The 13333-nt window shown below is 45.9% G+C and overlaps 1 protein-coding gene across 3 annotated transcripts in view; it reads left to right on the top strand.

Annotated features, from left to right (window-relative positions):
- The window catches only part of GULP1 (GULP PTB domain containing engulfment adaptor 1), a 729290-nt gene that overhangs the window by 627878 nt on the left and 88079 nt on the right, over positions 1–13333 (top strand). The gene's annotated exons all lie outside the window — the stretch shown is intronic.

Genomic DNA, 13333 nt, shown 5'->3' with positions numbered 1-13333 from the left:
GTGGTGTAAATCGGTACCAGATACATCATCATAAAAAGACACCAATTTATAGAAATAATGGTAATGAACAGCAGTCGGATATAAGTACTTGATAAGCAATTGTACATTATGTATATTCCAGGTCCCAAGGGTGACGGTCTATTTAATATTAGGAAACACTTTACATAGTTTGGTATGAGAACAGAAGGGAGACAATACAGCAGTCATGTCCCTCATACAAAGCCCAGAAAATCCCAAGCAGAAACATGTGAGATGTCAGAAAATAGCCAGAGTCTAACGTTTAATAAAGGCCGGATGGGTTTGGGATTCCCATGAGACGAGTTCCTCCACTGCTCTACCGAGGGAAGATGGGTCTGTAGCCAAAATTTAGGAATCAGAAGGCGAGCCGCAATCAAAAGTTGCTTGAAGAGAAAAGAGGGAGGTGGAATTGTACCCTCATCGAAGTAGGAAAGTAAGGCTCCGTAGGGGGATATTTTAACAGAGGTAGAGCAAATTTGATTGCAGATCAGGATGATATCTGCCCACCACTTACTAATAGGAGGGCATTGCCACCAGATATGGAGAAAAGTACCTTTCTCCTCTAGGCATCTCCAGCATTTGTTTGATGAAGATCCAGAGAAGTGTGAGGATTTAATTGGGGTGATATACCAATGTGACAGGATTTTGTATCCGTTTTCCTGGATGCGCACACATCTTGATGATCTATGTGGTATTTCAAATAATGTGGTCAAAATTGAGAGGGGCAGATCAATCCCAGTGTCTTTTTCCCAAGTGCGAATGAACGCAGGTTTGACAATTAGGGGGGAGAGCGAAGTTTATTATATATCTGTGAGAAGTTTTTTCGGAGGGTTGGGGTTTACTATAAGGGCTTCATACCATGTAAGAGGACGTAGGAGCTCTCCCTTCTTGTTATTTTTAGAGACAAAGGATTTAATCAGTGATAGTAAGGTAAAGTCGCAGGGTTGTGGCTTAAGCAAGGACTTGAGGGTATCTATGGAGGCTAGCAATCCTTGGGTTTCAAGTAGGTGAGAAATAGGCAAGGAAGAGGATCTGACTGATTTAGAGGTTGAGAGGCGTGGACCCATGGAAGATGAGCCTAAGATATCACTAATTGTGATGAGGGGGGAGGGAAAAGGTATTGAGCAATGGGTAAAGCTCAGCCATTTCCATGCTTCCAGAGTAGCTTTAATGATTGGAAAGGCTGATAGATTGATTTGGGGCGGGTTACTGTAACCTAGGCATAAGGCACGAGTGGGCATTCCTATGATACTTTGTTCCAGTGCTACCCAGGATTTGTCTCTCGTGTTTCTAAGCCAGTCAACAATTCTGGATAGAAGTATGGCTTTGCCATAGAGTTCTGGATCTGGGAGCCCGATACCACCTACCAAACGGGATCGAGATAGGAGAGAGTAAGAAAGTCTAGCTTTCTTCCCGTTCCATATGAAGGCTCTGAATTTCTGTTTAAGAGAGGAGTAAAAGGACCTAGCTACGGGAATTGGAAGGACTTGTTGCATGTACGTGAGACGGGGAATGATAAGAGAAGTGAGGAGGTTTTTCCTACCGAACCAGGAGAGAGTCGGGGCAGAATTGGCAATTTTGTCTATTGTTTTGATTATTGATGTTTTTAGAGGGATATAATTAAGAGCAAAAAGGTCTGAGGTATTGGGGCTAAGTCTGACTCCTAAATATGTTATGGTCGGGGAAGAACAATTGAATGGGGAGTTTTCCATTAGAGAAAGTTTAAGTCGGGGGGATATTCCAGTACTAATTATGATGGATTTACTCTAATTTATCTTAAAGTTGGAGAGCACACTATAGTTCTTTAAGTGCTCCTGGATTTTAGGGAGGGAGATTTTAGGGTTGGTTGTCATTATCATAACATCATCGGCAAATGCCGCTATCTTATGATCATGACCCCCAAGGTTCAGGCTTCTGATATCAGTGTCTGCCCGAAGCGTAGATAAAAGGGGTTCCATTGCCAAAATGAAAAGGAGGGGGGACAGGGGACAACCCTGACGGGTTCCATTGTGGATTTGAAAAGGAGAGGATAGGTCCCCATTTACCATGACGCGAGCTGTGGCATGTTTGTACATAGCAAATACCGCTTTGACATATGGACCAGGCAGGCCAAAATCCTCTAAAACATGAGTTAAGTAATTCCAGTTAATGCGGTCGAACGCTTTCTCGGCGTCAGTACTGAGAAGAACAAGAGGAGAGGAGGTCTGTTTAGCATGACAGAGCACATTAATGACCCTAGTCGTGTTATCTCTACCTTCTCTATTACGAACAAAACCCACCTGGTCCATATGAATCAAGAGAGGAAGGAGATTTACTAGGCGGTTTGCAAGTAATTTAGCTAAAAGCTTGAGGTCTATGTTTAGAAGCGAGATGGGCCTATAGTTTGAGCACAATTTAGGGTCCTTCCCTTCTTTGGGTATTAAAGCTATGTGAGCAATCGTCATGTCACTAGAGAGGGGGATACCTTGGAGGGATTGGTTGCAAACGTTAAGGAGATGCGGTAGCAGTTGCTTCTTAAATGTTTTATAATAAGATGCTGGAAGGCCATCAGGGCCAGGGCTTTTCCCCACAGGCATCTGGGAAAGGGCTATAGAAAGTTCGTCCATGGTAAATGGGGCCTCAAGTGATTGTTTTTGTCCTTCAGAAAGAGTCGGTTGAGATGATGAGTCTAAGAACTTAGTAATGAGCGACTAGTGGGAGACAAGTGATGGAGGAGGAAGGAGATTGTAAAGCGCTTCATAGAAGTCCCTAAATTGCTTGACAATTTTAGCTGTAGCGAAAATGGGGGTGTTATTTGGGGAGGATAATTGGTGAATGTAGTTATCTGCCCTCCTGGTTTTGACTCTATTCATAAGGAATTTGGTGGCTTTATCCCCATGTGCAAAATATTTGTATTGGGAATGGAGATAGTATTTGGCTGATTTGGTTTGTAAGAGAGCCTTTAATTCAGCTCTAGCTTTGGAGAGTTCCTGGAGTTGGGGTTCAGATAAGGAGCGTTTGTGGATTGTTTCCAACCTATTTATCTTGGAAAGAAGATTACTAATGTTTCTCTCTCTAAGTCTTTTCAAGTGCGAGCCAATACTGATAAATTCACCCCTAATAAAGGGTTTGTGCGCATCCCAGAGAATTTGGGGTGAGAGATCTGGGTGGGCATTCCGGTCAAAGTATTCGTCTAATAACAATGCTACTTTTTTTTATAGATTCTGGGTTGCCTAATATGGACTCATTTAGTCTCCAATTAAAACTTTTGGATTTATGCACTGGGGAGGTTACCAAAAGGTAAATTGGGGCATGATCTGAAATGTGGATGGACCCAATCTTAGCTTCCGGACAAAGCTGAAGATGTTCTTTGGAAATGAAAATGTAGTCAATACGATGGTAGGTATTGTGGACATGTGAGTAGAAAGTGTAGTCTTGAGTATCTGGGCATAACGTGCGCCATGCATCCACTAGATGGAGATCCCAAAAGATGTCTTTAATGAATTTCAGGGTACGCCTTGAGTGGGTTGACTTATGTGAAGACGAGTCAATTTGGGGGTTAATAGCTATATTAAGGTCACCACCCATAATAGTTATGCCTTCTTTGAAGGGAGCAGCAATCTGGGCAATATCTGAGATCCATTGGGCTTGTTTAGTATTGGGAGCATATAGATTTATAAATGTATATATCTGAGGCCCTATGTGACCTTTAACCTTTTGCCGCACACGTAACGCCGAAAGGCGTCATTGCTGCGTTGCTCCCAGGTTACACTAACGCCGATTGGCGTCATCTCGCGTGAGCCGAGATTTCCTGTGAACGCGCGCACACAGGCGCGCGCATTCACAGGATCGGAAGGTAAGCGAGTGGATCTTCAGCCTGCCAGTGGCGATCGTTCACTGGCAGGTTGGAGATGCGATTTTTTTTAACCCCTAACAGGTATATTAGACGCTGTTTTGATAACAGCGTCTAATATACCTGCTACCTGGTCCTCTGGTGGTCCCTTTTGTTTGGATCGACCACCAGAGGACACAGGTAGCTCAGTAATATGTAGCACCAAACACCACACTACACTACACCCCCCTGTCACTTATTAACCCCTTATTAACCCCTGATCACCCCATATAGACTCCCTGATCACCCCCCTGTCATTGATCACCCCTTTGTAAGGCTCCATTCAGACGTCCGTATGATTTTTACGGATCCACTGATACATGGATCGGATCCGCAAAACACATACGGACATCTGAATGGAGCCTTATGTGTTTTGCGGATCCGATCCGTGGATCCGTAAAAAACATACAGACGTCTGAATGGAGCCTTACAGGGGGGTGATCAATGACAGGGGGGTGATCACCCCATATAGACTCCCTGATCACCCCCCTGTCATTGATCACCCCCCTGTAAGGCTCCATTCAGACATTTTTTTGGCCCAAGTTAGCGGAAATTTTTTATTTTTTATTTTTTCTTACAAAGTATCATATTCCACTAACTTGTGTCAAAAAATAAAATCTCACATGAACTCACCATACCCCTCACGGAATCCAAATGCGTAAATTTTTTTAGACATTTATATTCCAGACTTCTTCTCACGATTTAGGGCCCCTAAAATGCCAGGGCACCCCACATGTGACCCCATTTCGGAAAGTAGACACCCCAAGGTATTCGCTGAGGGGCATATTGAGTCCATGAAAGATTTAAATTTTTGTCCCAAGTTAGCGGAAAGGGAGACTTTGTGAGAAAAAAATAAAATAAAAAATCAATTTCCGCTAACTTGTGGCAAAAAAAAAAAAATTTCTATGAACTCGCCATGCCACTCATTGAATACCTTGGGGTGTCTTCTTTCCAAAATGGGGTCACATGTGGGGTATTTATACTGCCCTGGCATTTTAGGGGCCCTAAAGCGTGAGAAGAAGTCTGGTATCCAAATGTCTATAAATGCCCTCCTAAAAGGAATGTGGGCCCCTTTGCGCATCTAGGCTGCAAAAAAGTGTCACACATCTGGTATCGCCGTACTCAGGAGAAGTTGGGGAATGTGTTTTGGGCTGTCATTTTACATAAACCCATGCTGTCACAAACTCTGGGTCAAGCAATGAGGAGCATAATGAGATAATCGCCACAGGGATGTCGCCAGGTAAAACAGACTCCGGTATCCCTCTGAGGCGTAGGTTATTCCGGCGTCCCCTATTCTCTTGATCTTCAAGAGCATTGTGCAGCTCGCTGAAGTAAGTGCTGCATTTTTTAAATGAGCTTGTGGTGGCCCTCTGGTATTCCAGAATCTGGGTCTGGTGGTTTTCCAGCGTTTCCACACGATCACCCACCTGCCTCATGTCTTGGCGCAGGGCGGTGATTTCGCTCAGTAGGGGCTCTAATGCTTTGCAAAGCGTATTTTTCAGGTAGTTCCTGGTGATCGGAAGGGCCCCCCTACCTTGCGGCTCCTCGGTGTCGCTTTCATCCTCCGATCTGTCCTGTCTGCTGGCCTTGTGTGGCTGAGCCGGCGCCATCTTGGATTCGCGGGCAACAAACGAGGAGGCCACTTTTTAAATAAATTTATCCATGTCGCCTCCTGCTATGTGGGTTTTGTTGGTACTCGGGTGTTCTTCTGCTCTGGGGTTCCCGATTTTAACCATTTTGGGGTGTATGGCTGAAGATAGCTAGTGCTGAGGACGGACTATGTCACGGAGCTCAGATTCAAGCGGCCATCTCAGACCGGCGCTAGCTCCGCCCCCGAGATGGGTGGTTTTTCTGCACAAGTGACCGGAGCAGGAGGAGCTAGAGGGCAGATGACCCCAACACACCGTGGCATTATGCATTGGAGATGGAGGCAGGGAGTCCCTCCGAGTGTCTTGCGCAAATAGCCAGATGCATGCTGAGTTGCTTGCTAGAGATGGCCTTGTGGGGGCGTGGCCTAGCGGGATATGTGAGCGGACGTGCGGTACAGAGCTCCTCTGCTACCTCGGACATTTATCCTGAAAAAGATCCTAAATTCGGCTGATTTTGGTTATACCCTGTGGATAGAATCGTAGAGGATACATATACGTTGGTGGGGAGGTGAAAACCGAGCACTATGACCCGCAAAAAAGACCAGAAAAGTTTGGAGAAGGAGAGCCAAGATGGCGCCGGCGCCACTCCGGGACGCTCCGGCCGGGTCACAGAGCTCCAGAAAGGTGCGGCAGCTAAACTGGAGAAATATGCCCGGCTGTCATCCGTGACCCCTGCGAAAGGCACCCCGAGAAAGCCTGGAACTAAAGGTGGGCTGTCTGATGAGGAATCTGATATGGAGGGACCTGATCCTGAGGATATGCTGATGGCGCAGTCTGGCCTAACCTCAGCGGCGCCTGACTCTGATACAGAGGAACCTACTTTGCGGGATGTCATGCAGGCTATATCCAGGTGTGTAAAGTCGCTCAACACCCTTACAATGCAGGTAGGGGCCATTAAGGAGGATGTCTCCATAGTGCGGCATGATATGCGAAAGTTGGCAGACCGCACAACTGGGGGATGAGTGCTGCGGTAAGATCCCGGCAATTAATCTTGAGAGAGTCTCTTAGGTGTTAATTGGCGGCTCCTCTTCCCCACTTTATGGGCCTTAGGTGTATGCTGTAGCGTAAAGGAAGTGACCGTAGGAACTTCTGGTAGGGTGGAAAGGTCCTGAAATAAGTCCCAGTTGTCGATTTGCATGGGGGGAATTTGTAAATGCTCATATATGGCCTCCAAGTCAGAGTGTGCAGTAATGTTGAAACGGCGCCCTCCTTGGGAGAAAGAGAGACCAAAGGGAAAGTTCCATTTATACAGGATTCTGTTGGCCCTCAACCATTCTGTCAATGGCTTAAGGGTTTTTCGCTTTCTCAAGGTGGAAGGGGCTAGGTCTTGATATATAGATATCTGTGCACCCTCAAAAAGGATATCCGATCGGTTCCTAGCAGCTTCTTGCACTGCTGATTTCACTTGATAGTTGAGGAACTTACAGATTATATCTCTAGGAGGCTCCTCTGGTTTAGGCTTCGGTCGCAGAGCTCTGTGAGCTCTTTCGATTATGATCTCCAAAGCAAACTCTGGGTCAAGCAATGAGGAGCATAATGAGATAATCGCCACAGGGATGTCGCCAGGTAAAACAGACTCCGGTATCCCTCTGAGGCGTAGGTTATTCCGGCGTCCCCTATTCTCTTGATCTTCAAGAGCATTGTGCAGCTCGCTGAAGTAAGTGCTGCATTTTTTAAATGAGCTTGTGGTGGCCCTCTGGTATTCCAGAATCTGGGTCTGGTGGTTTTCCAGCGTTTCCACACGATCACCCACCTGCCTCATGTCTTGGCGCAGGGCGGTGATTTCGCTCAGTAGGGGCTCTAATGCTTTGCAAAGCGTATTTTTCAGGTAGTTCCTGGTGATCGGAAGGGCCCCCCTACCTTGCGGCTCCTCGGTGTCGCTTTCATCCTCCGATCTGTCCTGTCTGCTGGCCTTGTGTGGCTGAGCCGGCGCCATCTTGGATTCGCGGGCAACAAACGAGGAGGCCACTTTTTAAATAAATTTATCCATGTCGCCTCCTGCTATGTGGGTTTTGTTGGTACTCGGGTGTTCTTCTGCTCTGGGGTTCCCGATTTTAACCATTTTGGGGTGTATGGCTGAAGATAGCTAGTGCTGAGGACGGACTATGTCACGGAGCTCAGATTCAAGCGGCCATCTCAGACCGGCGCTAGCTCCGCCCCCGAGATGGGTGGTTTTTCTGCACAAGTGACCGGAGCAGGAGGAGCTAGAGGGCAGATGACCCCAACACACCGTGGCATTATGCATTGGAGATGGAGGCAGGGAGTCCCTCCGAGTGTCTTGCGCAAATAGCCAGATGCATGCTGAGTTGCTTGCTAGAGATGGCCTTGTGGGGGCGTGGCCTGGCGGGATATGTGAGCGGACGTGCGGTACAGAGCTCCTCTGCTACCTCGGACATTTATCCTGAAAAAGATCCTAAATTCGGCTGATTTTGGTTATACCCTGTGGATAGAATCGTAGAGGATACATATACGTTGGTGGGGAGGTGAAAACCGAGCACTATGACCCGCAAAAAAGACCAGAAAAGTTTGGAGAAGGAGAGCCAAGATGGCGCCGGCGCCACTCCGGGACGCTCCGGCCGGGTCACAGAGCTCCAGAAAGGTGCGGCAGCTAAACTGGAGAAATATGCCCGGCTGTCATCCGTGACCCCTGCGAAAGGCACCCCGAGAAAGCCTGGAACTAAAGGTGGGCTGTCTGATGAGGAATCTGATATGGAGGGACCTGATCCTGAGGATATGCTGATGGCGCAGTCTGGCCTAACCTCAGCGGCGCCTGACTCTGATACAGAGGAACCTACTTTGCGGGATGTCATGCAGGCTATATCCAGGTGTGTAAAGTCGCTCAACACCCTTACAATGCAGGTAGGGGCCATTAAGGAGGATGTCTCCATAGTGCGGCATGATATGCGAAAGTTGGCAGACCGCACAACTGCCCTGGAGGGCCGGATGGGCGAAATGGAGGACGTTGTGACACCTCTGACTACAAGTATGAGGAATTATTCCATGAGACTGGATACCATTGCTGCGAAACAAGATGATCTTGAAAACAGATCCCGACGGAACAATGTACATGTGGTAGGGGCACCGGAGAGAGCAGAGGGGGGAAACCCGTCTGAATTTTTTGAATCCTGGCTGAGGGACAACTTTGGCGCAGACGTTCTAACCCCTTTATTTGCTGTGGAGAGGGCCCATAGGGTTCCCATGCGTCCGTTGCCACCGGGTGCCCCACCTAGGACAGTCCTGATCAAAATCCTGCATTTTAGAGACAGGGACATTATTCTGAGGAAAGCGCGGGATAAGCCTGATCTGTCGGTTGATGGGCATAAAGTAGCACTCTTCCCGGATTACTCCCAAGATGTTCAGAAACGGAGGGCTAAATTCACGGATGTGAAAAGGCGTCTAAGGGCACAAGGGGTGTCGTACTCTATGATGTACCCGGCCAAGTTACGAGTTACTGCAATGGGGAATACGCACTTTTTTGAGGATCCTAAAGAAGCGGCAAGGTGGATAGATCGACATGAAAGGCAGCTGGCAGCAGACCATGAATGACCCACGTACTGAGGGGTGCCGTAGGGTTTACTGAATCAGGTCGTATGATTGATGTGGCCTGGTTATGCTTGGGTGTGAATGCTCAGGAATGCTGTTATGCGGGATGTGGTTATGTGAATGGGGATCCTGATGTAATGTCATTGGAAAATATAATGTTAAGGGTATAACCATCACTTACTCTATTCTCACTTATGTTTGACCGAGGAGCAAGGAAAGGGGAGGTTCTGTACACCCGCTTAAGGTGATCACTGTATAGTAATTATATACCCACGTTCTGTTCTATTGGGTATGAATTACTCTCTTCTATCTGAGACAAGAGAAGAGGTTTGTGGCACTCGACAGCCTTTAATAACGGGTACGATGTTTTCTTCCCACAGGCCTTCTTTAGGTGATATAGTGGGACCCATTGTAGAGGTGGCCGCAGTGTTGAGTACTGATGTTTACATTGTTGGGGGGGTGTTTTTCGGGGAGGGGGGTAGGGGGGGGTTATGTTTTACTTGAATGCACACACTGTATATGAACGTGAAGGTATTGGTCTACTGTCTATATTCATAGTGAACTACTGCTGCATCGGCTTACCAGGTGCTAAAAATCTAATAGCTGTGTTTATATATTTCCCGATCTCTAAGTATGGCAGGAAGGGTTAATGTGCTCAGTTGGAACGTGCGCGGGGTTAAGGATGTTATAAAAAAGCGAGCAATTATGGATTGTTTGAATCGGCATCAGCCGTTGGTTTGCTGCATGCAGGAGACTCATCTCACCTCTGACCAGATTCATCTGCTTACTCCTAAGTGGGCAGGACATTGCTATCATTCTACTTTCTCATCTTATGCAAGGGGGGTGAGTCTCCTGATACACAGATCAATTGCATTCTCCTGCATCACTAAAAAGGTGGACAAAGAAGGGAGGTATGTGTGTTTACACTGTGTGATATATGCAACTACCTGTGTTCTGGTGGGTGTATACATCCCGCCACCGTATTCACCTGGGGTGCATAGAGAGATACTGCAGTTTATTGCGGATGTGCCTGACGCTCCTGTTTTATTAATGGGGGATTTTAATAATATCCTTGATTACAATTTAGATAGGTTGGGGGTGGGTCAAATTTCACATGCAAACGGAACGTCGCCTTTTGGAGTCTTGATGTAGGAGGCTATGATGTTAGATTTTTGGAGGCTGAAAAACCCGTCTGTGCAGCAATTTTCTTGCTGTTCAAGTACTTATAATTCCTTATCTAGGATTGACCTCATGGTTGGAAATGCTCTTATGGGACAGTATATAGGAGACATACAATATTTGCCACGTAGGATTTCGGATCATTCCCCAGTGGTGGCGGTGCTGGATTTTAGTGCGTCACGTAAACGTGGTGGTGGGGGTTGGAAGTTTAATCCTTATTGGCTGCCTCTTCTGCCGGATGCTGGGGAAATTGGTGTAAAACTAACTGAATTCTTCCAGATTAATCTCCCGTCTGCGTCTAGATTGGTGGTATGGGAGACTATGAAGGCGTTTCTGAGGGGTCTGCTTATTGCAGAAGTTAATAAAAAGAAAAGTGAGTCTAGGGCGCGCACGCAAAAGTTAATTGCGGAAATGGAGGGGACGGAGGCAGAATATATTCTAAGACCACAAGCGGAGACTAGGGATAAATGGAAGGAGGCCCAGCAAAAATTAAATGATCGATTGTTAGAACAAGCAAAAAATAAAAGTTTTTTCCAGAAACAGACCTTCTATGAGGAAGGGGAGAGGGCAGGTAGACTTTTGGCATTGGTATCTAAGGCTCAGATGCAATCTACGTATATCGCGGCCCTGAGGGACGTGCATGGGGTTGTCCAAAAGGAACCGACCAACTTGCTCCAGGTCATGTACTCATTTTACTCCACACTTTATAAATCCAGGCTGCATGTTTTAGATACAGAAATTGATCTTTTTCTACAACCCCTAAAGTTGGGCATTTTATCAAACGAACATAGGGCGCGGTTAGATGGCCCAATTACCATTCAGGAATTGGAAATTGCATTAAGAACAATGTCCAACAATAAAGCCCCAGGCAGGGATGGCTTGCCGGCTGAGGTATACAAGCGATACTCTGACATTTTACTTCCCCAGTTACTTGAAGTCTGTAATGAGGCTAAGCAACAGGGGCGGCTCCCTGAATCCATGAATGAAGCGGTCATTGCTCTTCTGCCTAAACCTGGTAAAGATATACTTGAAGCTGAATCATATAGGCCCATCTCTCTACTTCCAGTTGATGTTAAACTCTTAGCAAAGGTGTTAGCGAATCGTCTAAACTCAGTGATAACTACTTTAATATGTCAAGACCAAGCAGGCTTTATGCCAAATATGTAGACAGCAGTTAATATAAGGCGTCTATTTTTGAATATTCAAGCGGCACATGTCCACACCTCGACCGCGGCGGTCGCATCTCTTGATGCGGCCAAAGCGTTCGACAGTGTGGAATGGCGCTATTTATGGTTAGTGCTCAAGAAAATGGGTTTTGGAACTGAATTTATTTCTTGGGTCCAATTGTTGTATGCATGTCCTAGAGCGGCTGTGAGGGTTAACGGTGATTTGTCTGATCCATTTATGCTATTTAGAGGCACGAGACAGGGGTGTCCACTGTCGCCGCTACTTTTTGCGGTGGCGGTGGAGCCCTTAGCAGAGGCCTTGAGAATGTCAGCTATGGTCAAAGGTCTTCAATATGGACATAGAACAGAAAAAGTGGCGTTATACGCTGATGATTTGCTTCTATTCATGGATGATTGGGAAAGTTCCCTTCCTGCCGCAATGGAAATTATTAATCAGTTTGGGACTATGTCAGGATTAGTCATCAATTGGTCAAAATCCGCCCTATTACCTTTAAATAGCCAAAGTATTAGGTCCCTACCGGATACAGGGGGGTTGCAAGTAGTGTCATCCCTAAAATATCTAGGAGTATGGGTTACTACAAATCTAGGCGACTATGAACGTTTGAACTTAATACCCATGCTAGGTGAATTCAGAGTGAAGATACGGGCCTGTAGGGTGCATGCATTAGTTAAATTGGAGGAATATGTCTACCTAAAAAGGGATTCGAAGAAGAAATTTGAAGCAATTTGGTCTTCATGGATCTTGTATCATGAGATATCTTAGATGTGACTGTACACTTTGACTGAAATGAAGGATTTGAATGATATTGATGTGAAGGAATGGTGAAGGGTTGGATGATGGTTGATGTCTGAATGCTTATGTCATGGGGTTATATGAGGAATGTGGAAATCCATGAAGTTTTATGCTCTGCCTTGGAAGATTGGACGATGATGCCTTCAAGAAGAATACCATGAACTTACAACTATGGACCATACCTGAATTCTTCTTCTAAGTGACTGTGCTTTGGGAAAGGGGGGTGGGACAAGGGAGGGAGGAGGGGAGGGGATGGAGGGGTTATAGTTGTGTATTGTTAATGCACTTATTTGTAAAAACAAAATAAAAATTATTTGATCTAAAAAGAGATGGCCTTGTGGTTCACCCGGCGGTCAGTTTGCGGCGAACTTCGCTTGTTCGCGATTCGCCGAACATGCGAACACATTGCAATATTCTCGCCCGCCATATTCTTTTACATTGTGAAGAACTTTGACCCATGACACATCCATCAGGTGGTACTGGACAGCCAATTGAAAAGTTTCAGCACATGGACATACCCCCTACCTTATAAACAGACCTGAACTGGCCGCCATTTTACATTCTGTCTTTTGTCAGTGTAGGGAGAGGTTGCTGTGTGGAGCAAGGACAGACTGTTAGGGACACAAATTGCTATCTAATAGGTCCATAAAAGAGCTTTTAAGGACTGGTATAGGTGTACTATTGATAGGATTACAGTACAGAGGGGTGTAATACACTTATAATATACTTTCTAACATAGAAAGCATATTATAGTTTATTTGTATTGTGCAGCATTGTGACTGGTGAGTGGTTCTGCAGCGATACTACAACTACAAAGAGTGACAAATGCAATTACAAAAAATTATTATAACTTGTGTTCTATACCAGTCGCCCCCTAAAATGACTGATTGATGCGGGGTGTTATATACCAATATACTTTCTTTATAGTGCATTTGGGTACTGCAGCATTTGCTTGTTGTTTTGCTGTGTTCCCTCTGCTACACACAGTGACAAACTGTACTGGAAAAAATAATTATAACTGGTGTGATATACCAGTCGCCCCCCAAAACAGCTGATAGAAGCGGGGTGTTATATACCAATATACTTTCTTTAT

The sequence above is a fragment of the Bufo bufo genome, chromosome 7 (assembly GCF_905171765.1).
Source record: "Bufo bufo chromosome 7, aBufBuf1.1, whole genome shotgun sequence".
NCBI lineage: Eukaryota > Metazoa > Chordata > Amphibia > Anura > Bufonidae > Bufo > Bufo bufo.
Note: the sequence above shows the minus strand (reverse complement) of the source record. Positions and strands in the feature narration are given on the sequence as shown.